Genomic DNA, 25539 nt, shown 5'->3' on the forward strand with positions numbered 1-25539 from the left:
GACCATTTGCTGATGCCCAATACTAGATGATTGACCAAGATGAGGAGTCACAGTACTTGTTTGATCCTGAGTCGCTCCAGATAAGGAGGCACTGACCTGAGGTTGCGATTGAGATGTCGAGACAAGAGGCTGTTGTATGGCAACCTTAGAAACTTGGGGTTGACATACAGTAGGCAGCGCTTGTACTTGCGACGCAATTACCATACCAGGTATAGTGGCAAAATTCGACACAGGGTGGACTGGTTGCATAGAATATACAACTCCTGGTTGTTGAGGCAGTATTGGTACCCAACCGCTGGATGTAATTCCAGTTTGACCTGAACTTTGTTGTGAACTCACGGATGGGCATCCTCTCGGAGGAGGTAATGAAAGGGCATACTGCCCCCCATATGGTATTAATCCGGAACTCAAGGGGATTGATTGCCCAGATTGACCTCCAAATGGATCAATTTGGCGAGTTTCAACATAAGAAATACCAGATGATAATCCGGATGAAGAAATAGGAACTAACCATGTCGTTGTCCCTGATTGGACTCCGGTTTGTTGTTGACAATTTGCCGGGACAGATGGTATACCAGCGAACATCGTTGGAGTAGCAGCAGGAGGCTCTGCTGCAGCTGTGTCGGACGACACAGTCCTAGATGTCGACGGTTGTTCAGACATATCTAGTCTATCCAAAAGATTTCTTAGCGATTCTACAGGAACTTCCACTTGTGGTGGACTAACTTCGAAGATCAACGAGGGAGGGGTGATGATTATTCCGCTTAAAATAAATTTTATAACGACGCTTTAGACACAACTTGCTTTTTCAGTTTTAAAGAGTCGAGAAAAAGCTAAAGATGACTCTAGTCTCCTTCGATGTATTAATGAGCCCGAAGTGACAAATGCTCGGCTGGACTTTTTCAGTTATAGAGTTTGAAAAAGGCCAAAAGAAACTGCTCTGGAGATCTAGGCAGAGGGTGTGCCAAACCTTTCGCAAAACCATGGAATACGTTTTACGGTACGTGTGGTCAATCTTCGTGAATGTTGTGTTCACTGCATTGCGATCAGTAGGGCGGTCGACACGGCTTCCTAAGGATAAAGGATATATGCCTATAGGGGTCTCCCAATATATACTCGACGGTACGTGGGAGCACAAGTCCGTATTAGTGCCACCGACTCTCAGGAGGAATCACCCACCTTCGTAGAGATCGACAGTCACTACGTTTAACGACGCCGGAACACGTCTCTACCTAGACCTCTATGTGTTTGCGTTATGTTACAAAGCGTTGTTATGTAAATTGAATTTATTTTAATGTTGATCTTGCTTATCAGTTTGCCTTTAAGGATCACCACGAGATGTATATAACAAATTCCTGAATGCAGTTTAAGATGAGAAGCAAACTTTTCAATCTTTCAACTTTGAAAACCTTAACTACTGAGGGAAAAGAAAGGCAAATCTTTTCACACAGATCATAGAGCACACACTAAGATGCAAATCTTTCCTAAATCGTCAAGCACACAGTCAAATGCAAAATGCACAATGCATGTATTTTCTTTTCCCTTTCTTAATGTGGATGGATTACAAAAAGAAAGCTGTTGTATAACTTTGAATCTAATTTCAAGCGAAAGTAAACAAGCTTGTCCAAAAGTATACTTTTCCCCAGCGGAGTCGCCAGTTTGTTGTGGGGAAAAGTATCCGACTCGGAATGACCCTATCCCTACTCTAAGGGCGATAGTTCCTTAGCAACAACTGAAAGTAAAGCTTTGATATTTTCCTTTATGAAAGTACAGAGAAGGAAGAAAAGATTGACCAACCGATATCCTTCGCTTTTGTCGATCTTGTCTTCTCTCTTCGTCCCTTGCTCCCAGCTCCTTGTTCCCTTGCTGGCCCAGCTACACAAAGATCCTGCACAAACAAGAGAGGGAAACTACAAGAAACATGTACTCATAACTGATGCATGGATTAGAGTGAATCAGATATACAAGTAAATACAATACATCAATGCAATACAAGTATATAGGAGAACATTCAAAGCTTTATTGATAGAAGTAAAAGGTTCTGAGAAGGTTACAACCATCAATGGCTCCAATCCAGCAGCACCTCCCCAGCAGCAATAAATCTCCTCTTCACCTCTATAAAAGCAATCACCCGATAGCTCTAACTGTAAACCAACAACACTTCCTTGCTTTGCACAAAATTCCAGCCTCCTCAGACCTCATAGAAGAGCTCTATATATAGGATAGAAGAAGAAAGGATGAGTCAGCTTGAGACTGACATAAAGCTGCCTTGTGTCCTTTCCCTCTTCAGTTAATCTTCAGTTCTTAAGTCCACTTGGAGATCCTTGCTTACACATGGAGATCAAGTACCTCTTACTCATCACAGGGCGAATTCCTTGAACCAAGTGTCAGTTTGGAAGCTTCCTGGGCAGTCGACACCTTGCAGAATGGCTGTGCCACTTGGCCAATCTCGCCCAGCGCAGGTAGCCTTCATTGGTTTTGACTTTCAGCGCAGGTACAAGGAGGAGCAGTTGACATTCAGCGTAGATGCTCAGTGGAGCAGCTGACATGATCCAAAAATAGCCTGTTTTTGAGTGTTTTCAGGTGGAGAACTGATAGGAAGTGTTGTGGTTTGCTGACCTTGTTCCTCTAGGGGTAAGAACAACATGTTTAGGGACTTTGGATCCCTGTAATTATCGACATTTCATGCTCCATGCTGCGAGGCACAAAAATGTCTATAACAAAACTGTAAATAAAACTACTGATAAACCTTTGTTTTGGTCATTATATTTTGATGGGTCTAAATCTAGTGAAGCTGCAGGAGCAGAATGTATTTTAGTTAGTCCCGAGGGAGAAAAGACCATGTTATCATGCAGGTTGGAATTTGAATGCACAAACAATACAGCGGAATATGAAACCTTGATTCAAGGACTCTACAAAGCAATTGGTCTTAAAGTTCAATATCTGAAAGTGTTTGGTGACTCGGAAATTGTTCTAAAACAAGTCAGAAATACTATTCATTGCCCTTTTAGTCACCTTAAACACTATCATCCCTTGGTACAAGATCTTATATCTCAATTTTTAGCATTCAGTATTTATCCCATCCCTAGGTCCTAGAACGCAACAGCGGATTTATTAGCTAATGTTGCTTCCAAGCTCCTTCCATCCGAAGATTACAGCCCAGACAGATTTTCAGTAGAGTTAATTATTTGACCATCAATTCCTGATAATGTCACTAGTGGGTGAGTGTTCAATCATGATGAAGACATTTTAAATTTCTTAAATTTTGACAAATCTTATGATGATCAAATTATTGATGAAAGTGATCATGACCCTCAAATGAAGGAAAAGCAAGAAGAAAACTCAATACCTAAACCAGTGGTCAAGCTTGAAGATCTTTATGACATCAAAGACAGGTTTAAACAAGTTACTAATTCAAAGCTCCAGAGTTCTACTTTTAGATTTGAATTGATAAACCTTGGTACTAAGGATAATCCTCAAAACATCAATTTTGGATTAGGACTTTCTTTAGAAGAAAGAATTGTATTCAATAGATTATTGCTTAAATATAAAAATGTCTTCGCTTGGAAATATGATGACTTGAAAACATACGATACATCTATCATTCAACATACTATTCCAATGATTTCTGAACAAAAACCAATACAACAGAAGTTAAGGAAGATTCACCGTAACTTAGAGAGTCAAATAAAAGCTGAATTAAACAAACTCTTGAAAGCTAAGATAATTTTTCCTGTTAGACATTCAAACTGGTTGTCCAATATGGTGCTAGTACGAAAGAAAAATGGTGACATTAGAATTTGTATTGATTTCAGAAATCTTAACAAAGCAAGTCAAAAGGATAACTTCCCTTTACCTACCATGGAACAAACACTTCATTCAGTAGCAGGTTCTGAATTGATGTCCTTTTTAGATGGTTTTTTGGGGTATAACCAAATCTTGGTACACCCTGATGACCGACTCAAAACTACTTTTAGAACCAAGTGGGGAACTTATGCCTACCAAAAAATGCCTTTCGGACTTATCAATGCTAGAGATACATTTCAAAGAGCGATGGACATAGCATTCAAAGGACTAATAAATAGATCAGTAGTTGTCTATTTGGATGATATTACTGTGTTCTAAGAAAAGGTCAAACCATTTGCATGATCTAAAACCAATCTTTCAATGCTGCAAAAGGTATGGCATTTCATTCAATCCAAAGAAGTCCTTTTTTGCTCTTAATCAAGGTAAGCACTTGGGCTTTATTGTTTCAAAAGATGGTATTTATATTGATCCAGATAGAATCAAAGAAATTTCTGATATTCCATTCCCTCATAATAAAAAATCGATGCAGCCATTTTTAGGTCAAATTAACTTTGTAAAAAGATTTGTTCCAAATTTCTCCCAGATTTTTTTGCCATTACAAACCATGATCAAGAAAAAATTTAGTGTTTAAATAGGGACCTGCAGAAAAAGAGGCATTTGATTCCATTAAATAATCAATCATAAATGCCCTTGCTTTAAGCACTCCTCATTTTTCAAATCATTTCATGTTATATACCCTTGTATCCGATTCATCTTATGCAGCGGTGCTGACGCAAATTAACGATCAAAATTTAGAAGCACCAATCTCATTTTATAGTTCAAACCTTCAAGGTGCTGAACTTAATTACTCGGAAGTTGAAAAACAAGCCTTTGCTGTATACAAAGCCATTAAACATTATAGACCCTTTCTCTTAAAAGCTCACAGAAAAGTTATAGTCCATTTTTCAGCAGTAAGACAGTTACTTGTTCAAAGGGAATTAGGAGAAAAGAGAGCAAATTGTGTCACAACGTTACAAGAATATGACTTGGAAATTAAACCAGCAAAGATTGTCAAAGGCCAAGGTTTTTGCAGGTTATTAGTAGGAGCTTCTAACATTCAGGAACCTGAAAGTACCAAAGATACTGAAGAAATCAATCAGATAAGTACCTCTAATCCTGAATCCCAATATGGAGATCTGATTTCCTATTTGAAAAATGGATATGCTCCTTCTAATCTTTCCTATAAAAACAAACGTGCCATAAGATTGAAAGAAAAAAACTTCATAATTGTAAAAGATGTATTATTTAGACGAAATTACGATTCAATTTTGTTAAGATGCTTAGAAAAATCTGAAGTGAAAAAAGTCTTGCAGGAGCTACATGACAGACCAACAGGAGAACATTTTGGAGCTAATACAACAACTCACACAATCATTCATGCTGGATATTATTGACCCACCTTGTTTAGAGATTCTCATGAATATGTAAGGAAATTCCAAAGTTGTCAAACCACTAGTGGAAGACAAAGGAAGCCAGCTTTCCCTTTGCAACCAGTCAACATTGAACAACCTTTTAAACAATAGGGATTGGACATCATTGGGGAAATCACTCCACATTCATCCAAACATCATAGGTACATCCTTACAGCTACCGATTACTTTACTAAGTGGGTTGAAGCAATTCCTTTGAAGACAACAAACTCTGAGACAATCATTGATTTCATAGATCAGTTCATTATTACCAGTTTTGGTGTCCCAAACTCTCTTATTTTGATAATGCATCTTACTTCTTTGGAAATTATGTATTTGAGTTTTCTATTAAAAGGGGATTTAAATTGAAGTATTATGCAAACTACTACCCTTAGGGTAATGGTTTAGCAGAATCCACCAATAAAAATCTTATCAAAATCATTAAGAGAACTATCGAGTAGAATCATAAAAACTGGCATAAATCTTTGATATTTGCACTATGGGATGACCGCATAACACAGAAGGCCTCCATAGGCACTTATCCATTTAACTTAGTGTATGGAAAGGAAGTTGTCTTGCTAGCAAAATTGGTACTTCCATCGCTAGCTTTAGTGCAGTTTATTAAAGAAAGTACCTCATTTTCTATTCAACTAAGACATGATCAGATCCTGAAACTAGAAGAAGAAAGGGAAAAAGCCCAAATTATACATGCAAAACATCAGCAGATTATTAAGTCATCTTTTGATGCAGTTTCTATCGGCTCAAAACATTGACAAGTTGTGATCTAGTTTTGAAATGGGACAAAGCCCATGAAGATAAAGGAAAATACACTAAGTTCTAGAAAATGTGGCTTGGACTATTCTAAATCAGCGAGAAGATAGGCCCTTCCACATTCATATTGCAAGATCTATCAAGAAAGAGAGATTCTCTTCTTGTCAACGACCTTATCTTGAAAAAATTCTTTAATTGAGGAGGTAATCTCTCTCCCTTTGTAAATATTCATTTTTCAGTGGGATTTGCGTGAATAAATTTTTGTTTAAATTCCTAAGAAAATAAAGTTGTCAAAAGCCTTCCATTGGTCTTTGCTATATTGAAAAAGTTACTCAAAAGAAAATAGTTTTGATATTTACTTCTAAGAAATGGAAACCTTAAAGGGAAAAGAAATTTCTAGGAAATTAGGTATAATTAGATTATGAAAATCCCATTTTATTTTTGTGAAATATTCTCACAACTTAGAAATACTGTAAATCATTTTAAAGTTTTAGTAGCACGAAAATGGTTATCAATACAAAACAGAGACTAATTCATTCTTAGCATCTTCAACTCCTACACTGTCATCCATATTCTCGTAAAGAGAAAATTATTCATCCCATCCATCAAAGTTTATAATTACTTAGAGTGTAATTCTAAAATATATTTGATATAAAAGATAACAGGTTTTATTACAAGCCTGCTTATCATGATCATAGGGGAATAGTTCAACTGACATTAACAACACTGCATACCACAATAGGGTAATGGCTTATAATTATAAGACAAGGGGTCTCATCATGAGCCAACTTGTTTAGTTAAATTACAACCAGTGAATGACATTGTCAACAGCTAGCCACCAAACCAGGACAATTGATTTTTATCTTAAAAAATATGAAAAAATGAAAAAATAATACAAAAAAATGGAAACATATCTTTTGGATTCATTCTTTTTAATTATACTCTGAAATGGATGGAATAATGAATGGTAAAATGGTTAAAAGGTAACCCTGTGGAGACTATAAATGTTTGCTGGTAGCAGAGGCTTTACTTATGGCAAAAGAGTCATTATAAAAGTTAAGTTGGAAAAGTATTTTGTTTTATCATTATCAAACAATTAATGCTTATTTGAAACTTAGGATGTATTTAATTTTAAGAACAGAAGGAAATAGAAAAAATAGTTATCATTATGTTCAGAATTTATGATTACCTAGTTATATTAGATTTTCTCTATCATGTAAGATTTCCAGATTAAGAAAGTTTAAGTATTTTAATTAATTTCTCAGAGATAATTGTTTCTCCCAGTAAATCGCCAATTGTTGAGCTATACAACAACCCCCCCATTTCATAAATTTTTTATACAAAATCATAATATGAAATGGGTCCCTTTTAAAATAAACTTAGATGTGTAAATAAATTGATATTAACCCATCATAAGAAAAACCCTTATCAAAAAGGCTTAACGTAAATGAATTATTTTAGTAAAAGCCTTTTTGAATAGAAATAAAGTGTTATTTTAAAATATTATAAAATAACCCATGGGGCTTTGGATTGACGGTGAATGGGTGCGCTGTTAAGACACTCCTTGAGATAGGTCACCGGCTCAAGTTCCCCGTGGGTACTTAGGTTAGTCTAATAGATTAAAATATATATATATATATATATATATATTATAAAATTCTTCGTTATTGCAATAAAGCGATCGCAAGATCACATATCATAATAACAAAGGAAGCATGCACAAGGATACATGCATTTTCCCCGATCCAAAAAGCATATCGCAATCGGATATCAGAAAAGGTAAATACCAAAGTAGAAATACGAGCGTTTTTAAATTCTCTGATGCGTTAAAGCGTATCGCCATCGGAAATCAGCAATAACAAGTCAACACATGATGGAAGGTAGACTCAAATCCTCCGATGCGATAAAGCATATCACAATCGGCTATCGGCAAAATTGCATTGACACAACAATAAAGCCCGAATCCATTCCCCGATTGCGATGCATTAATGAGGTGCATATATCGAGGATATATCTTAAAAGTTTGCATGCATTATATCACCTTTCGGTGATCGGAGGATGTTCAAGACAAATATTAAAGCCTTTCCTTTCACATTACCAATCGCAGATTTACGAATTATCACTAATTATCCATCAAAGAAATCTAAGCCACGCTTGAATGAATCATTTGGCATATAAACGACATGATGGGCATTTAAAACTTCCTTTACCATGATTGACAAGTTAAATGGCTAATCAATGAAGCAGTTAAGGGTAGATCTTTTCTCTAGATTTTATCCGCGGCAATCTTACTATAATCCATTATCACCTGCTGATCGACGTAATTATTTTTCATTATCATATTGGTCTGTATCAGCATTTCTCTGTATCACTGTTTTTCCAATCACTTGTGCAGAATTCTGTTGAAATTAGGAATTTAAAACAAATGGGAAAAAAATCAAATAAATTCGCAGCAGCGACTGCTGCGGCAGTAGTGAAGTCAGCCAAGGATCCCGGACCAAGCAAAAAAGGGCTAATCTCAGACACTACGTGCCTCGGTCTTAGAAACACTAGCTGGGAGAGCATAAACAATCTAATTAAAACATAGGAGCCTGAGTAAATATCAGAAGAAGCTACAACTGACTCAAGTCACAAATCGGAAGCATCTCTCAAAGATTTAGCTTGTTCATATCTGCACAGAATAGCAACGTGAGAAAAAATCCTCCCATACACTGACGTAGTGAGATGGGTGGTAGAGGAAATTTCAGTCTCAAACAAAACATTTTGCACAATTGATGGGAGGATATTTGGCTCGTTTCAACCTGATGATCTAAGAAAAATGTATCACTTGTGTGTGCCTAAAAAGTGATACAACAAAGCCTTCCTTGAAAAATTTGCAAATGAAAATGAGTCAGAATCGGCCCCGATTAGGCAGTGGAGACATTTTCCCGAGAAGCATAAGAATCATCAGGCAAGCACTTTGTGGATTCATTAGTTTCTCTTTACTGTTATGCCAGAGTAATGATATGTAGAATGTGGGGAATACATGACTCTGCCAAGTTTACTATTGAAATGGTCCCTCTGATGGAGGTAGCCATCAACAGTTATGTGATGGATTGGGCAAACATTTTGTCCAACAAATTAGCCACAACAATTAATAATGTAAACTTTGAAACGGGAACTGATACTGTTACCCGTTTCGTAGAGATAGCAAAAAAGTGACCTGATTTTGAAAAGGGGTGATGCAGAACAAACATGTTTTTTTTAGAGCATAGTTTTTGGCACTTTAATTCTTTTTATGTACATTACGTTTTAGAATCGTTTTAGAATGGTAGTGATTTTCATGCTGATTTTAAAAAGTGAGTATTCTGCATCACCCCATTTTTTTAAAAGACCTGTGTTTTGGCTTTAAATTTTCTAATGTATAAAATGTAAATAATTATTTTGTAAATTTGATCATTTTTGAAGTGGCCGTTTTCTTCACATCTTTGTTTTTTTTTATTATAATTTTAACTTTTTTTTTAGTGAGGTTTTTATTGTTTTGCATTTTTAATTAGGAGGTTGATATTTAGAATTTTCGATATTCTACATATTTATACATCCTTAATTAATTTTTCAATCCACATGAAATAATTGTTTCTAAAAAACAATATTTTTTAACAATGTACATAAAAATAACCATTTTTAACATAAATATAACTAAAAAACTACACGTTTTGATAATTTTTTGCTAGAACTGACATGTCAAAATCACAATTTTTATACGATAATTTTAACTAAAAATGGATAAATAATAGCATTTTCTATGAATTTCATGTCAAAAAATAATAATAATCACTTTTTTCTTCAAAAAATAATGATTAACTTAAAAATGCGAAAATCACATATTACAAATATTGAACGTACAACAACCCTAATTGAGTGTTTATTCTTCTCATAAAATGTCAAAGTCAAAACATTGCAAAGCTTGATTTACAAGCATAACTTAAATTTAATCAACAATGTCACGTAATCCAAACTCTTCATCCTCTAGAGTTTCATCATTGTCTTCTTCCACAATATTTTCTATTTCCTTTTACTCACTTTCCTCTTCTAATGGGTCCTTGATGTCTGCGAATATCCCAATGTATGTCTTTCCAAACATTCCACGTAATGGTCGTTGGGGTTCCTTTGCCTTTTTTGCCACACGTGATTCACTAAAGTCCCCTTTATTCAACCCAATTTCTTGCATTGCATCTAGAAGAAATTGAAGAACATTAATTCTTTGCTGAATGAAATTGCACTGTACTAGAATTTTTTTCAATTGCAATGCAATTTCTTCCTTTTTGAAGGCAACATGCTAGCGTTGCACCTAATTATCAAGCACAAAATAAATAATGAACTAAATTAGTACAATGGCATATTAATTAAAAAATAACATATTGAAATTCAATTCCATATAATAAAACTTACCTGAGCCAGAAAATAAATCCAGAACCCAATCTCCTTTATCTGAACAAATGTCTAGAAGATAGTTAATCAATAATTGTGGTTTTTGATAAATGTTAACTATCTCTCCTTTTTCTTTTGATTCCGGGAATCAACTAGCAACCAGCCTGGTGGGCAGTTGGTCGCTGGGTGATTCCCACCAGCCAGGTGGGCGGCTGGTGGCTGGGTGATTCCCACTAGCAGGGCGGGCAGCTGGGTGATTCCGAGAATCAACCAGCCACCAGCCGAGCAGGTGGCTGGTGACTCCAGAATCACCCAGCCACCAGCCACCCGCCCGGCTAGTGGCTGGTTGATTCTAAGCGGCTGGTGGCTGGTTGATTCCAGGAATCAACCAGCCACAAGCCGGGCGGCCAGCTGGTGGCTGGTTGATTCCCCGGAATCAACCAGCCATGGGGAATCAACCAGCCATCAACTAGACACTGCCCAGCTGGTGGCTGGTTGATTCGCGGAATCACCCAAGCACCAGTCGGGCACCCGACTGGTGGCTGGTTGATTCCGGGAATCAACCAGCCACCAGCCGCCCGCTCGGCTTCACCCAGCCACTAGCCTGGCAGTGAAGCTGGACGAGCGGCTGGTGGTTGGTTGATTCGCGGAATCAACCAGCGACCAGCCGGCCACCTGGCTGGTTGATTCCAGGAATCAACCAGCCACTAGCCGCCCGCCAGGCTGGTGGCGGGCGAAGCTAGGCGAGCGGCTGGTGGCTGGTTGATTCTGGGAATCAACCAGCCACCAGTCGGCGGCCCGCCCGGCTGGTGGCTGGTTGATTCCCGAAATCAACTAGCCACTAGCCGGCGGCCCGGCTGGTGGCTGGGTGATTCCGGGAATCAACCAGCCACTAGCCGGGCAGCTGGCTGGTGGCTGGTTGATTCCAGGAATCAAACAGCCACCAGCTGGCCGCCCGGCTGGTGGCTGGTTGATTCTCGGAATCAACCAGCCACCAGCCGCCTGCCCGGCTTCACCCAGCCACCAGCCGGGCGGCCAGCTGCTGGCTGGTTGATTCCCGGAATCACCAAGCCACCAGCCGCCCACCCGGCTGGTGGCTGGGTGATTCCGGGTTGATGCGGCTGGTGGCTGGTTGATTCCGGGAATCAACCAGCCACCAGCCGCCCGCGCCCGGCTGGTGACTGGTTGATTTCGAGAATCAACCAACCACCAGCCGCCCGCCCGACTGGTGACTGGTTGATTCTGAGAATCAACCAGCCACCAGCCGGCCGCTGGTTGATTCCGGGAATCAACCAGCCACCAGCCAGCCAGCGGCCCGGCTGCCCACCCACTGGTGGCTGGTTGATTCCTGGAATGACCCAGCCACCAGCCGGGCGACCATCTGGTGGCTGGGTGATTTCGAGAATCAACCAGGCACCAGCCGGGCAGGCGGCTGGTGGCTGGTTGATTCTCGCCATGCTGGTGGCTGGTTGATTCCCGGAATCAACCAGCCACTAGACGTCCGCCCGACGGGTGCTTGGTTGATTCCCAAAATCAACCAGCCACCAGATGGCTACCTGGGTGGTAGTTGGTTGATTCCAGGAATAAATCAGCCAATAGTTGGCTGCCCGGGTGGTGGCTAGTTGATTCCAGGAATCAATCAGCCACCATCCAGGAAACCAGTAGCCCGCATGGCTGGTGGATGGTTGATTCCGTGAATCAATCAGCCACCAGCCTGGCGGCCATCTAGTGGCTGGGTGATTTCGGGAATCAACCAGCCACCAGTCAGGCAGACGGCTGGTGGATGGTTGATTCGCGGTTGGTGGTTGGTTGATTTCGGGAATCAACCAGCCACCAGCCACCAGATGGCTGCCCGGGTGGTGGCTGATTGATTCCGTGAATCAACCAGCCACCAGCTGACCGTCCGGGTGGTGGCTCATTGATTCCGGGAATCAACCAGCCACCAGCGGGGCGGGCGGCTGGTGGCTCGTTGATTCCGGGAATCAACCAGCCACCAGCTGGCCGCCCGGCTGGTGGCTAGTTGATTTCGGGAATCAACCAGCCACCAGCCGCCCGCCCGGCTTCATTCAGCCACTAACCGGGCGAACGGCTGGTGGCTGGTTGATTCCGAGAATCAACCAGCCATTAGCGTGCGGGCATCTGGTGGCTGGTTGATTTCGAGAATCAACCAGCCACTAGCTGCCGCCCGCCCGGCTGGTGACTGGTTGATTTCGAGAATCAACCAGCCACCAGCGGGGCGACCGGCTGGTGGCTGGTTGATTCCCGGAATCAACCAGCCACTAGCCAACGGCCAGGCTGGTGGCTGGTTGATTACGAGACTCAACTAGTCGGCGGCCACCGGCTGGTGGATCGTTGATTCCGGGAATCAACCAGCCACCATCTGGCCGCTCGGCTGGTGGATGGTTGATTCCCGTAATCAACCAGCCACCAGCCGCCCGCCCGGCTTCACCCAGCCACCACCCGGCTAGTGGCTAGTGGCTGGTGGCTGGTTGATTCCCGCAATCAACCAGCCATCAGCCGGGCGACCAGCTAGTGGTTGGTTGATTCCGAGAATCAACCAGCCACCACCCGGGCAGCCATCTGGTGGCTGGTGGCTGGTTGATTCCCGGAATCAACCAGCCACCAGCCGCCCGCCCGGCTGGTGCCTGGTTGATTCCCGAAATTACCCAGCCAACAGATGGCCATCAAGTTGGTGGCTGATTGATTCCCGGAATCAAACACCCACCAGCCGGGCAGGCAACTGGTTGCCGGGCTGGTGGCTGGTTGATTCCCGGAATCAACTAGCCACCACCCGGGTGGCCAGCTGGTGGCTGGTTGATTCCCGGAATCAACCAGCCACCAACCGAGGGGGAATCAACCAGCCACCATCCGCCCGCCTGGCTGGTGCCTGGTTGATTTCCGAAATCACTCAGCCACCAGATGGCCGCCTCGCTGGTGGCTGGTTGATTCCGGGAATCAACCAGCCACCAGCCAGGCGGGCAGCCGGACCGCCGGCTGGCTGGTGGCTGGTTGTTTACAGGAATCAACCAGCGGCCGGCTAGTAGCTGGTTGATTTTCAGAATCAACCAGTCACCAGCCAGGCAGGTGACTGGTGGCTGGTTGATTCTTGAAATAAACCAGTCACTTGTCGGGCGCGGGTAGCTGGTGGCTGGTTGATTCCCGGAATCAACCAGCCACCAGCCGCATCAACCTGGAATCACCCAGCCACCAGACGGGTGGGCGGCTGGTGGCTTGGTGATTCCGGGAATGAACCAGCCAGCAGCTGGCCGCCCGACTGATGGCTGGGTGAAGCCGGGCAGGCAGCTGGTGGCTGGTTGATTTCCGGAATCAACCAGCCACCAGCTGGGCGGCCAGCGGGCGGCTGGTTGATTGCTGGAATCAACCAGCCACTAGCTGGCTTGGCCGGTGGCTGGTTGATTCCGGGAATCAATGAGCCACCAGCCACCCGCCCGGCTGGTGTCTGATTGATTCCGAGAATCAACCAGCCACCAGTCGGGCGGCCAGCTGGTGGCTGTTTGATTCTGGGAATCAACCAGCCACAAGCCAGCTGCCCGACTAGTGGCTGGTTGATTCGCGGAATCACCTAGCCACCAGCGGGGTCGCTAGCTAGTGGGTAGTTGATTTCGGAAATCAAGCAGCCACCAGCGGGGCGGGCCACAGGCTGGTGGCAAGTTGATTCCAGGAATCAACCAGCCACCAGCCGCCTGCCTAGCTTCACCCAGCCACCAGCCGGGCGGGCGGTTGGTGGCTGGTTGATTCCGGGGAATCAACCAGCCACGTGGCCGGCTGGTGGCTAGTTGATTCTGGGAATCAACGAGCCACCAGCAAGGCGACCAACTGGTGGCTAGGTGATTCCGGGAATCAACCAGCCACCAGCTGGCCGCCCTGGCTGGTTGATTCCGAGAATCAACCAGCCACCAGTCGGGCGGCCAGCTGGTGGCTGGTTGATCCCTGGAATCACCCAACCACCAATCGACCGCCCGGCTAGTGGCTGGTTGATTCCCGGAATCAACCAGCCGCCCGCCCGGCTTCACCCAGCCACTAGCGGGGCAGTGAAGCCGGGCGGGCAGCTGGTGGCTGGTTGATTCCGAGAATCAACCAGCCACCAACTATCCGCCTGACTGGTGACTGGTTGATTCCGAGAAGCAACCAGCGATCAATGGGCCATCTGGCTGGTTGATTCCGGGTATCAACTAGCCACTAACCGCCCGCTCGGCTGGTGGCTGGGTGAAGCTAGGCGGGCGGCTAGTGGCTGGTTGATTCCGAGAATCAACCAACCACCAGCTGGCCGCTCGGCTGGTGGCTGGTTGATTCTCGGAATCAACCAGCCACCAGCCGAGCCAGCTGGTGGCTGGTTGATTCCGGGAATCAACCAGCCGCCCGCTGGCCGCCCGGCTGGTGGTTGGTTGATTTCGGGAATCAACCAGCCACTAGCCGCCTGCCCGGCTTCACCTAGCCACCAGCCGGGCGGCTAGCTATTGGCTGGTTGATTCCCCGAATCACTAAACCACCAGTTGCCCGCCCGGATGGTGGTTGGGTGATTCCGTGTTGATGTGGCTGGTGTTTGGTTGATTCCGGGAATCAACCAGCCACCAATCGCCCGCGCTCGGCTGGTGACTGGTTGATTCTCAAAATCAACCAGTCACCAGCCGCCCACCTGGCTGGTGACTAGTTGATTCTAAGAATCAACCAGCCACCAGCTGGCCACTGGTTGATTCTGGGAATCAACCAGCCACCAGCCAGCCGTCGGCCCGGCTACTCGCCTGGCTAGTGGCTGGTTGATACCCGGAATCAACCAGCCACCAGTCGGGCGGTCATCTAGTGGCTGGGTGATTTCGGGAATCAACCAGGCACCAGCCGGGCGGGCGGCTGGTTGATTCCTGCCTAGGTGGTGGCTGGTTGATTCCGGGAATCAGCCAGCCACTAGCCGCCTACTTGGCGGGTGCTTGGTTGATTCCCAGAATCAACCAGCCACCAGATGGCCGCCCGGGTGGTGGTTGGTTGATTCCGGGAATCAACCAGCCACCTGCTGGCCGCCCGGGTGGTGGCTAGTTGATTCCGGGAATCAACCAGCCACTAGCCAGGCAACCAGTCGCCCGCCCGGCTAGTGGCTGGTTGATTCCGGGAATCAACCAGCCACCAGCCTGGCAGCCATCTAGTGGCTGGGTGATTCCAGGAATCAACCAGGCACCAGCCGGGTGGGCGGCTGGTGGTTGGGTGATTTCGGGAATCAACCAGGCACCAGCCGGGTGGGCGGCTGGTGGTTGGGTGATTTCGGGAATCAACCAGGCACCAGCCGGGTGGGCGGCTGGTGGCTGGTTGATTCCAGCCCTGCTGTTGGCTAGTTGATTCCGGGAATCAACCAGCCACCAGCCGAGAATCAACCAGCCATCAGCCACCAGATGGCCGCCCGGGTGGTGGCTGGTTGATTCCGAGAATCAACCAGCCACCAGCCGGGCGGGCTGCTGGTGGCTGGTTGATTTCGGGAATCAACCAGCCACTAGCAACCCGCCTGGCTTTACCTAACCACCAGTTGGGTGGTGGCTCAGTGAAGCTGGGTGGGCAGCTGATGGCTGGTTGATTCCCGGAATCAATCAGCCACCAGCCGGGCGGCCAGGTGGTGGCTGGTTGATTCCCGGAATCAACCATCCACCAGCCGGTGGCCGCTGACTGGTTGATTCCCGGAATCAACCAGCCACCAGCCGGGCCGCTGGCTGGTGGATGGTGCTAGTTGATTCTCGAAATCAACCAGTCACCAGCCGAGCGGGCGACTGGTGGCTGGTTGATTCACGGAATCAACCAGCCACTAGTCGCCCGCATGCTGGTGGCTGGGTGATTCCGGGAATCAACCAGTCACTAGCGCCGACTAGTTGCTAGTTGATTCCGCGGATAAACCAGCCACCAGCTGGTCGCCCCACTGGTGGCTGGGTGATTCCCGGAATCAAGCAGCCACCAGCCACCCGCCCGGCTAGTGGCTGGGTGATTTCGGGAATCAACCAGTCATGAGCCGCCCACTTGGCTGCTGCACCACCCCAGCGGCCCACCTGCCCACTCGGCTAGTGGCTGGGTGATTCCGGGAATCACCCAGCCACAAGTCGCCTGCCCGACTGGTGGCTGAGCGATTCTGGGAGTCACCCAGCCATAAGCCGGGCGGAGGGAATCACCCAGCCACCAGCCAGGTGGCCAGGCAAGCTACTGGGGTGGCAGGGCCTAGGCTGGCGCCACCCTGGTGGCCCACCCGCCTGCTTGGCTAGTGGCTGGGCCGGGCGAGCTGCTGGTGGCTGGGTGATTCCCAGAATCATCCAGCCACTAGTCGAGCGGGCGCGAGTAGCTAGTGCCTGGGCGATTCCCGAAATCGCCCAGCCACCAACCAGCGAGGCAGGTGGGGTGGCGTGAATCATCCAGCCACCAGCCGGGCGGGCAGGCGGGTTGCCGGGGTGGCCCGGCCTGGGCTGGTGCCACCCTGGTGGCACGCCCGCCCACCCGGCTAATGGCTGGGCGATTCCGGGAATCACCCAACCACCAGCTGAGTGGGCGGCTAGGCCGCCGGGGTGGCACAACTTTTGCTGGCACCACACCGACGGCCCGCCCGCCCACCTGCCTTGTGGTTGGGCGATTTCGGGAATTTTCCAGCCACCAGCCGCCCGCCTGGCTGGTGGATGGGTGATTCTGGAAATCACCCAGCCACCAGGCGGGCGGGCTGCCGTGGTGGTGCGGCGTGGGCTGGCGCCACACCGGCTGCCCACCCACCTGCCCGTCTGGTGGCTGGCTGATTTCGGGAATCACCCAGTCACCAGCCGTGCCACCTCGGCGGCCTGCTCGCCTGCCCAATTAGTGGTTGGTCGATTCCCAGAATTGCTCAGCCAGCAGCCGGGTGGGCAGGCTAGCCACCGGGGTGGCGTGGCCTGGGCTGGCGCCACCCTGGTGGCCCGCCTGCTCGCCCACCCGGATGGTGGCTGGGCAATTCCTAGAATCATTTTTTTTTTCTATCTAGCATGTTATGGTTGAAAACATGTTTAATTTATACTTAGGAAATAAAAATGATATCCTACCAAAATCATTAATGTGTTTTTTTCTTCATAAACAACTTTGTTTAGCACATAAAAATTTGGTTTTACTAGCAGTTTTTAAAAAGTTTGGAAATTGACCCAAAAAAAGAAAATCATTGTTCCAGTATCATCACTTTCGTTTTGAAGCTATATTTTGCACGAAAATTTCATAGTAAATTTCGTAGTCACTGCCATTTTTAAAACATGTTCAAAATTGACCCCTAAAAAATAAAATCATCGTTCCAGTATACACACTTTTCATTTTTAGCGTTGTTTTTGATGTCTTTTCCGGGTTTTTTGGCCAAAGTTCCCATTTTGAGTTTATAGTTCCCGTTTCAAAGTTTACATTGTTAATTCTTGAATTCAGATCAAATTCACGTAAAACCACTAGGACCATTCCCCCTTTTTATTACAGTGCTTATATTATGGATACTCTTTGCTTTAATTCCGAATATCTGATACTCAAATGAAGATGGACTCCTAAAAGCCTTAAGCCAATCCATATTTATCATCAAATGTTATGGAAGGCTCACTATAAAGATCATTTGTACAAAATCTGCAATGGTTTTATGTTGTCTGTCTATTATGCTATTTATTATAAGCCTGCCCCTAGGATTTCGGAAGAAGCAGAGATTGACTTGATTGCAATAGCTAATTGGTTTGGAGAGGACAAATTTACATATATAAGGTGTTTTGGTAGCCTTACAAAACCCCACGTCCTTCCCCTGCATGTGCCCAATAAGCTGTTAGCTTGGAAATTGGCCTACCAAATAACAACGGAAGGAACATCCAAAACCCTTAAAAATTCCAAGAAACAGGTATGGCCTACATTTCCTTTAAGATGCAGTGTTTACAATCTCCATGATTACAAACATGCAGAAAAGGAAGCAAAAAAACTAAAATGCTCAATCTTACAACAATTCCAAACAGACAATATGATCCAAGAAAATTCGCCTATAATGTTCTTGAACAAGCCAAACTTGTAAAGTTTGATCATGAAAAGGATGACTTTGATGACCTATTTTCCTGAGAAAAAATATTATTTCATGTAAAAACATTGGCTAGGATTAGGTATCAAGATGAAGGGCTGGAAGGCTTAGAGAACAAATGTTGCAAACTCTGCCTCTAGACTTGTTAGCCACCACCCCAGCAATCCAGTCAAGTGAGCCGGAACAACAAAATGTTGATAAATCTCCTGATGTGGAAAAAATTCCTGTGAAAGAAAAAGCGCATGCACAGGAGAAAGAACGGGAGAAAGAACAGGAAAAACGCAATGAACACATGGATATAGATACTCAGATTGATCCCAAGCTCCTTAAAGAATGGCAACAATTTGATTCCATTATAAGCAATCCTCAAAGTTCACAGGGTTTCAGCACGCCTGAAGTGACAATTGGTCACAAGACAGCAACAAATACAGTTCCAACGGAAGGAACTAGTGGACTACCCATAAGTAAATATGTAGAGATGATTCCTATGGATCCATTGGATGAAATTGTTTTTCATATAAAATAAATACCACCTTTAGATGTCTTTTACAGCCCTAAGCACAGGGCTGTAGTAAAAAGACAAAGGAAAAAGAGAAGGATTGATCAATCTTCCCTTTTACCTGCACAAATACAGATGGCAAATGTGGTATGGAAAGAATAATTCAATCCTTCTGAAGACCTCCCAAAACTCTCTCAATATGTCGAGGCATACTCGGCAGCCACTATGGATAAAGCATCAGAAGTGAGCAATTTACTTACGGAAAAAGATCAAACAATTGTTTCATTGGAGGCACAGGTATCCAAAAGACAACAAAGAATAGAGCAATTGGAACAACAGGTAGTTGCACAGCAGCAGGTAAACAACCAACTAAACGAACAATTTCTCAAGGAGAAGCAGAGGATAGACCAAAGTGTAGTGCAGAAACAAAAGGAGCTATATTTAGCATTGTCCAAGCCAAAGATAATCAATGAACAAATGAGCAAAGCAAAAGATGAGAAAATTGCTCAACTATCACAATAGATAGAAAAGGTCAAAAGTTTTCCTCAACTAGCAGAGTTTAGGTCTAAAGCTCTACAGATTGATAAAGCATTGATTAAACAGTTAGATTTACTATGTCATAATATTTCCCTTGCCGAGCCCCTCTGTGAGATTGCTTCATCAATGATTGACAAATTGGTTGATGCAAGGCAGAAATTGGAACAGGCCGATGAGACATTAACAAACTTTCTTGCCTGGAAAGAAAGCAGTGAAGGGCAAGCTACAAATCTGCCTAAATTTCTAGAATCACATAAGGAAATTCTTTTCCTAGAATGACAATCACAATTGATGAAAGCAGAAAGGGAAACTTCAAGATGTAGATCAACAATCGGTAATTTGATTGAGTTAATTAATGATACTCTTTATCTGTCTAATTTGATTTCATAGTGCACTCCAGGTAAATTGCCATCAGCCAAATCATTGGAATAGACATGCAATCAAGAATTGGAAAAGAATGAGAGATTAATCGCAGGCATCCAAATTTTAACTTGGGACACCTTTTGGTTCTTCCTAGTTAAGCCATACAGTCAAAGGGCAGCACTCAAATGTTTAACCGATGCAATCGGTTACATGATTCCCGAAATTCATGATGCTACGTATTCAACCCAGCTGCATTCTCGTCTGAGTCACCTTCCAGAATTGCAACCAATGCTTGCTATCTACCAGCTCAAACCAAAGGATGATCGACCGAAATAGTGAATCATTCTACCGCTTGTAAACATGCCTGTTTCAAGGAGATTCTCATGATTTTATTATACCACCTAATATCTTTTTTATTTCATAATCAGTTAGCTTAGATAGTATTTAAAGGCCCTTTCATGTCTTTAGAAGGGGCCCTCAATTTTTGTATAAAACTTGGATCGGGAGTCACACTATTGTGCTTTTGATATATATTTTTTATGAAGACTGGTCCTATATTCTGAATTTTAATGAAGAATAGTTTGATGAGATATGCACTACTGCCTTTTGTGAGAGTATTTCTAATTTAGAAGATGGAATCTGAATGTGATTGATATTGGGAAGGATCCAAATTACATATGGTACTATTATCTATGTCTTTTCTCTATTCTTTTATATGAATCAACATTTATTCAATCTTGCTATTGTTGGATATATGTATGTGTTTTGACAGAAGTCCTTATACTTTTCACTATTGAATGTTTAAGGAAGGTTATTCTTTCAATCACATTTATGTCAATGACATATGAAGAATAGTGTAACAATGTTTTAATGATTACTTTGTTCAACGATTTGAATAGATTAATTATCATATGAATGAATGTCTTTGTTTATCACTGGAGTCATTTATATGCCTATTTGTAAATAAAGATCATCAAAAGTTACACTAAAGTCGAAATTTCCCGGGATAGATTAGTGGTTTATTAATTTTCATTTTATAATAAATCACCTATCATTATCATTAGATAATAGAAAATCAACCACTTATTCATCCTATTTACAAACCATTGGGAAAATAGTCCCATTATATCCAGTCGGAGCCACCACACCAAACGGAAAAGGAGCTGCTTTTGAGGTCCAGACCAGGTGGTTTTCCCCGATGTTGATGCAACGATTTTCGAGGCATCAACAGGACCTCGACCATGAAACGTTTGGCTATTACTACACCAATGGAAAGTGGTAGTGAGAAGGCTACCTGGGATGGCCACATGGGCACCATGTGGATGCTATGTGGATGCCATGTGGTGGATTGATGATGCAACACTAAAATTTAAATGGTCATAACTTTCTATCCAAAATTTGTCAAACAATTGCTAGAAGAAAGAGGAAACCGCATTACCATTACATTTGGTTAGCATTTAACAACCATTTGAGTAATGGCGACTAGACATAATAGGTGAGATCGTCCATCACTCTTCAAAACTTCATATATATATCCTCACAGTAACTGATTACTTCACTAGGTGGGTGGAAGAAATTCCACTCAAGGTAGTCAATTCTAAAAACATCATTGAATTTATTGTTCTGAGGCTTTTGCGATTAGTCTTCTATTTAGTGTTTTCTTCTTCCGAGATTATTGCATCCATGATTATTTAAATCGACGTTTTGAGCCATCCACTGTGGGTCATCATCGTTGAATTTGTTGATCAATTTATTATTACTAGATTTTTCCTACCAACTTCCATCATGTTTGATAATGCACCTATTTCACAGGCAATGCTATGATAGAAATTTCTCTTAAAATAGGTTTCAAACTTAAATATTCTACTAACTATTATCCTCACAAAAATGGTTTAGCTGAATCAATGAATAAGAACCTCATAAGGATCATCAAACAAAATATTGATCAGATTCAGAAAAACTGGCATAAATATTTAACATCTGCTCTATGGGCATATCAAATAACACAAAAGGCCTCAATAATGCATAATTTGCACGAATTAGGAGGAAGGTTGAGCGATGATGTTGAGTTGAACATATATGCAATTAAAATATTGAAGAAAGAGAAAGGTGTTGAAGGTTTTGTTGACAAGGAAAAAACAAATTTATATAAATTTGTTGAAAGAAGAAATACATGTTATGGAAATATGTTAGAAAGAATGAAGGATGCCAAAAAAGAATGTGTTGAGAACTGAGTGAAAGTGTTTTGTGAAGAGGAAGGTTATTGAAGGTATGCCTTTGATCATTTTAATTTATGAAGAAAGTGAATAGATTGATAGAATCATCAGTTGAGGTAGTCTACATATGGTTGTGGATTGAGTTGAGAGGAGTGTAACATGTTATCATGTGACTCCATGTTGTGTGCTTTCAAGCACAAATGGTTGACTACATCGAAGAAACTTTATACATTACATGAAAAATGGCAGTGGGATGTCTTGTATTAGATGTAACTCAATTTAAGTTGTGTTGGTGATGCATGGCTAAAGATAAACTAACTAGTTCTTGTGGCGATGGAGAGGGAGAGAGAAACATGGTAAAAGTATTGGAAGTTGAGTTGTAGTAGAAATGAGATGGAAATTTGAAATTTCCATGATAAGAGTATTGTTGTGTAGTTGCAGATAGATATGCAACAGTGGGGATGAAAATAACAATGATGAGATAAAAAGGAATATACAATGGGAATATGATGAATTTTATTCCTTGCATAACTGAATGTACATCAATGAAGAATGCATAATTGGTTAAGGAAACCATGATGAACGTTGCATTGGGTAACTATATATTGGAAGAGTTTACCTCAAAAAAATGAAGGTATGCTTTCTTAATAATTTGAGGAGTTTGATGCAAGAGCATCAAGGCTATTTTCAAGATCACCATTTGAAGACACCATTGATGGCTAGTAGGGGCATGATGGGAGTGAAGATTGTATGAAATAGAAGGGCTACATAATATGACAGTTCTCAGAATATGACAACGCTTAGAAATCTGATAGTGTTGTAGAATGTGATAGTGTCATAGATTGTGAAAGTGAATGTTGTAGAATAGAGCATGAGAGAAGTATGAACAATTAAGAGGAAATTTATACACATGTGTAGAAGGGATTCCAAAGGACATATTGAAGAAGGAACTTCCACTAAGTGGAAACTAAAAGGCCATGTTGGAAAAGAGGAACCATTGGGAAGAGATGTTTCTCAAGATGGAAATGAAAAGGGAGAATTTGAAAGTGATGGCATGAGCATTAGTAGTTGAAGCAACATGAGAACACCATTTGGAAGTGAAAAACAAACAACTTGTTAAAGATAAATAAATATAATGTTGATCATAGGGAAAATTTTAAGGATGGAAGTTTATCTTAAAGTTTAGCAACTTTGGCGAATCTTACTATTCCCTATATCTAATTTTAAAATGTTTGGTGATAATTTTGTAAAAATATTTAGATTTATAATTATTTTATACTAGACAATATAAAATATTGGCAATTTTTAAAGTAAAATAATTTATACTATAAAATTTGGGCGAATTCATTTCTAGAAATATGGAAATTGGCGAATTTTGTTTTGGAAAAAACATGGAATATTAGCCCACCTACGAATATTAACCCCTAAAATTTTCATCAAGGAAACAAAGATAGTAGTATGTAGAAAAAATATATTATTACTTGAAGAAGAAAAGAGTATACATATAAAGTAGTGGTTGAGATTTCCATTACCTTTGGTCATGCAACCCAACGAAATTTGTAAGTTTATATGAAACCATTGATCCATTGTATTTATTTTCTACATAAATGGGAAAAAGTGTTTGAGCTTCTGTTGAAGCCTCGAAAATCGCTGCAAAAACATGGGGGATGACCACCCGGTCTGGACCTTAAAGCAACTCCTTTTCTGTTTGGAATGGTGGTTTCGACTGTTTCAACTAGGTCGAGTTACCTTCTCTCAATCTTCAATGGCTTTAAAATATGACTTTCATTCACCAATGGAGAAGAGACATCAGATCGACCCTTTTGCTGATCATGGAAGTGATCCCTAAGTTTATTTGGGGCTCAACTAAGCCACAACTAAAGTTTGCCTCTTTAGAAAGAGGATTTAAAAGAATGTAGAAATTAATCTAAATGAAAACTTATTCTAAGATGCAAGAAAAAGAAACTATCTTAATCCTATCTCAATTAGGCAAATGTAGATCTAACCCAACCAAGAGCAAGATATTTAAAGTATTGGGATTTAAATATATCTGGTTTTTAATGAATATCAAGCTGACGAAGTAGTTCAATTAACTCACATTATGAATACCAAGACACGTCCTATTGAGACCTCTTAATTGAAATAACCAATCAACAACACTCAGGAAGAAGTTCACAACATATCATTATTCAATAAATCAGTGTCATAAGACAGATTTCTGAGTAAAACAGTTACTCAGAAACTAGAATTCAGCCCGTAAGAGCAGAGATAAATAATAACATAAAATAGAGACAAATTACCTATACCGACAAAAATGCACAAATATGTAAGTAAATTGACACAATCCTGTCATCATAAAATGAAACCAGAATTTAAAACAATAGCATTCGAAATACCAATTTATTGAATCCATTTCTCTAGCTCTGGTCTCTAATAGTCCTTTACAATACTTGAGCTTTTGCTTTCAAAACCAGAGCTACAATAGTGCAAACTCTGTTTATTATATATAACTCAGAATGTAAAAGAAACACCTGAATAATCTCCAGATCTAAGATTCCACTCCTCCTACCTACAACTTTAAATCTTTAATGCAGAAGTGATTTTAGAATTCTAGAATTGCAGAGGAGAGTAGCCCCCTATTACATTCTGCAATCTATCATTTATAATATTTTCAAAGGTATTTTTTGAGAGGAAAGTTTGTTGAAGAAAAAACTGCTCAATTCAATTTTATTTGCTCAAAATTCCAATCTTTAATTGCTGGAGCATTCTCATTGATTCAAATCTTTTTCTCATATCTCTTCTACTGTTTTCCAGCGAAAATAAATCAAAATAAATTCAAATGCAACAATAAAATCAAAATATCATTTCTGACATTAAAACAAATCCAATCAAATGCAATTAATTAAATAATTGAAAATAAAATATAAGCTTTCTATTGATGCCTGGGATGGTTTAATTGGCCAAGGATATCATTGATGAATGGATCTGCATTCAGAAGAGGCTTGGAAAAATGAAAATGCAGAAAATAAAACTCAGAAAATTGATTTTTCATGTGATTTTCGCAGAAAAATCTTTTGTAAACTTGATATGGATCACAGAAGCCTCAACTCTACAAAATTGATTTTGTTTTAAAATTTGGAGCTTGATCTTCTACCTGATTTTCGACCCAATAAATGACCAAATATGTTAGTGAAACCTCCTCAGAAATGTTCTCATTGATTTTATCTTTCCACTGAGCCATCATGAGCCTCATTTGGCCAAGTAAAACTCAATCTATGAGCCTTCAAAGTTGATGAGTCAAATCTGGCACAATTTTGGAAATTTTGTCACTGTGCTAAAAAAATCAGAATTTTTAATTAAAAGCTCCAATGCTAAATTAGACTCTAATTATCTGATAATTAATTCTAATTTAATTAATAATTATGAACTGATGATGATGATGATGGTTAA

The sequence above is a fragment of the Pinus tabuliformis genome, chromosome 2_1, assembly GCF_031772625.1.
Source record: "Pinus tabuliformis cultivar Carrire ecotype Pingquan chromosome 2_1, CPIR1, whole genome shotgun sequence".
Classification (NCBI taxonomy): domain Eukaryota; kingdom Viridiplantae; phylum Streptophyta; class Pinopsida; order Pinales; family Pinaceae; genus Pinus; species Pinus tabuliformis.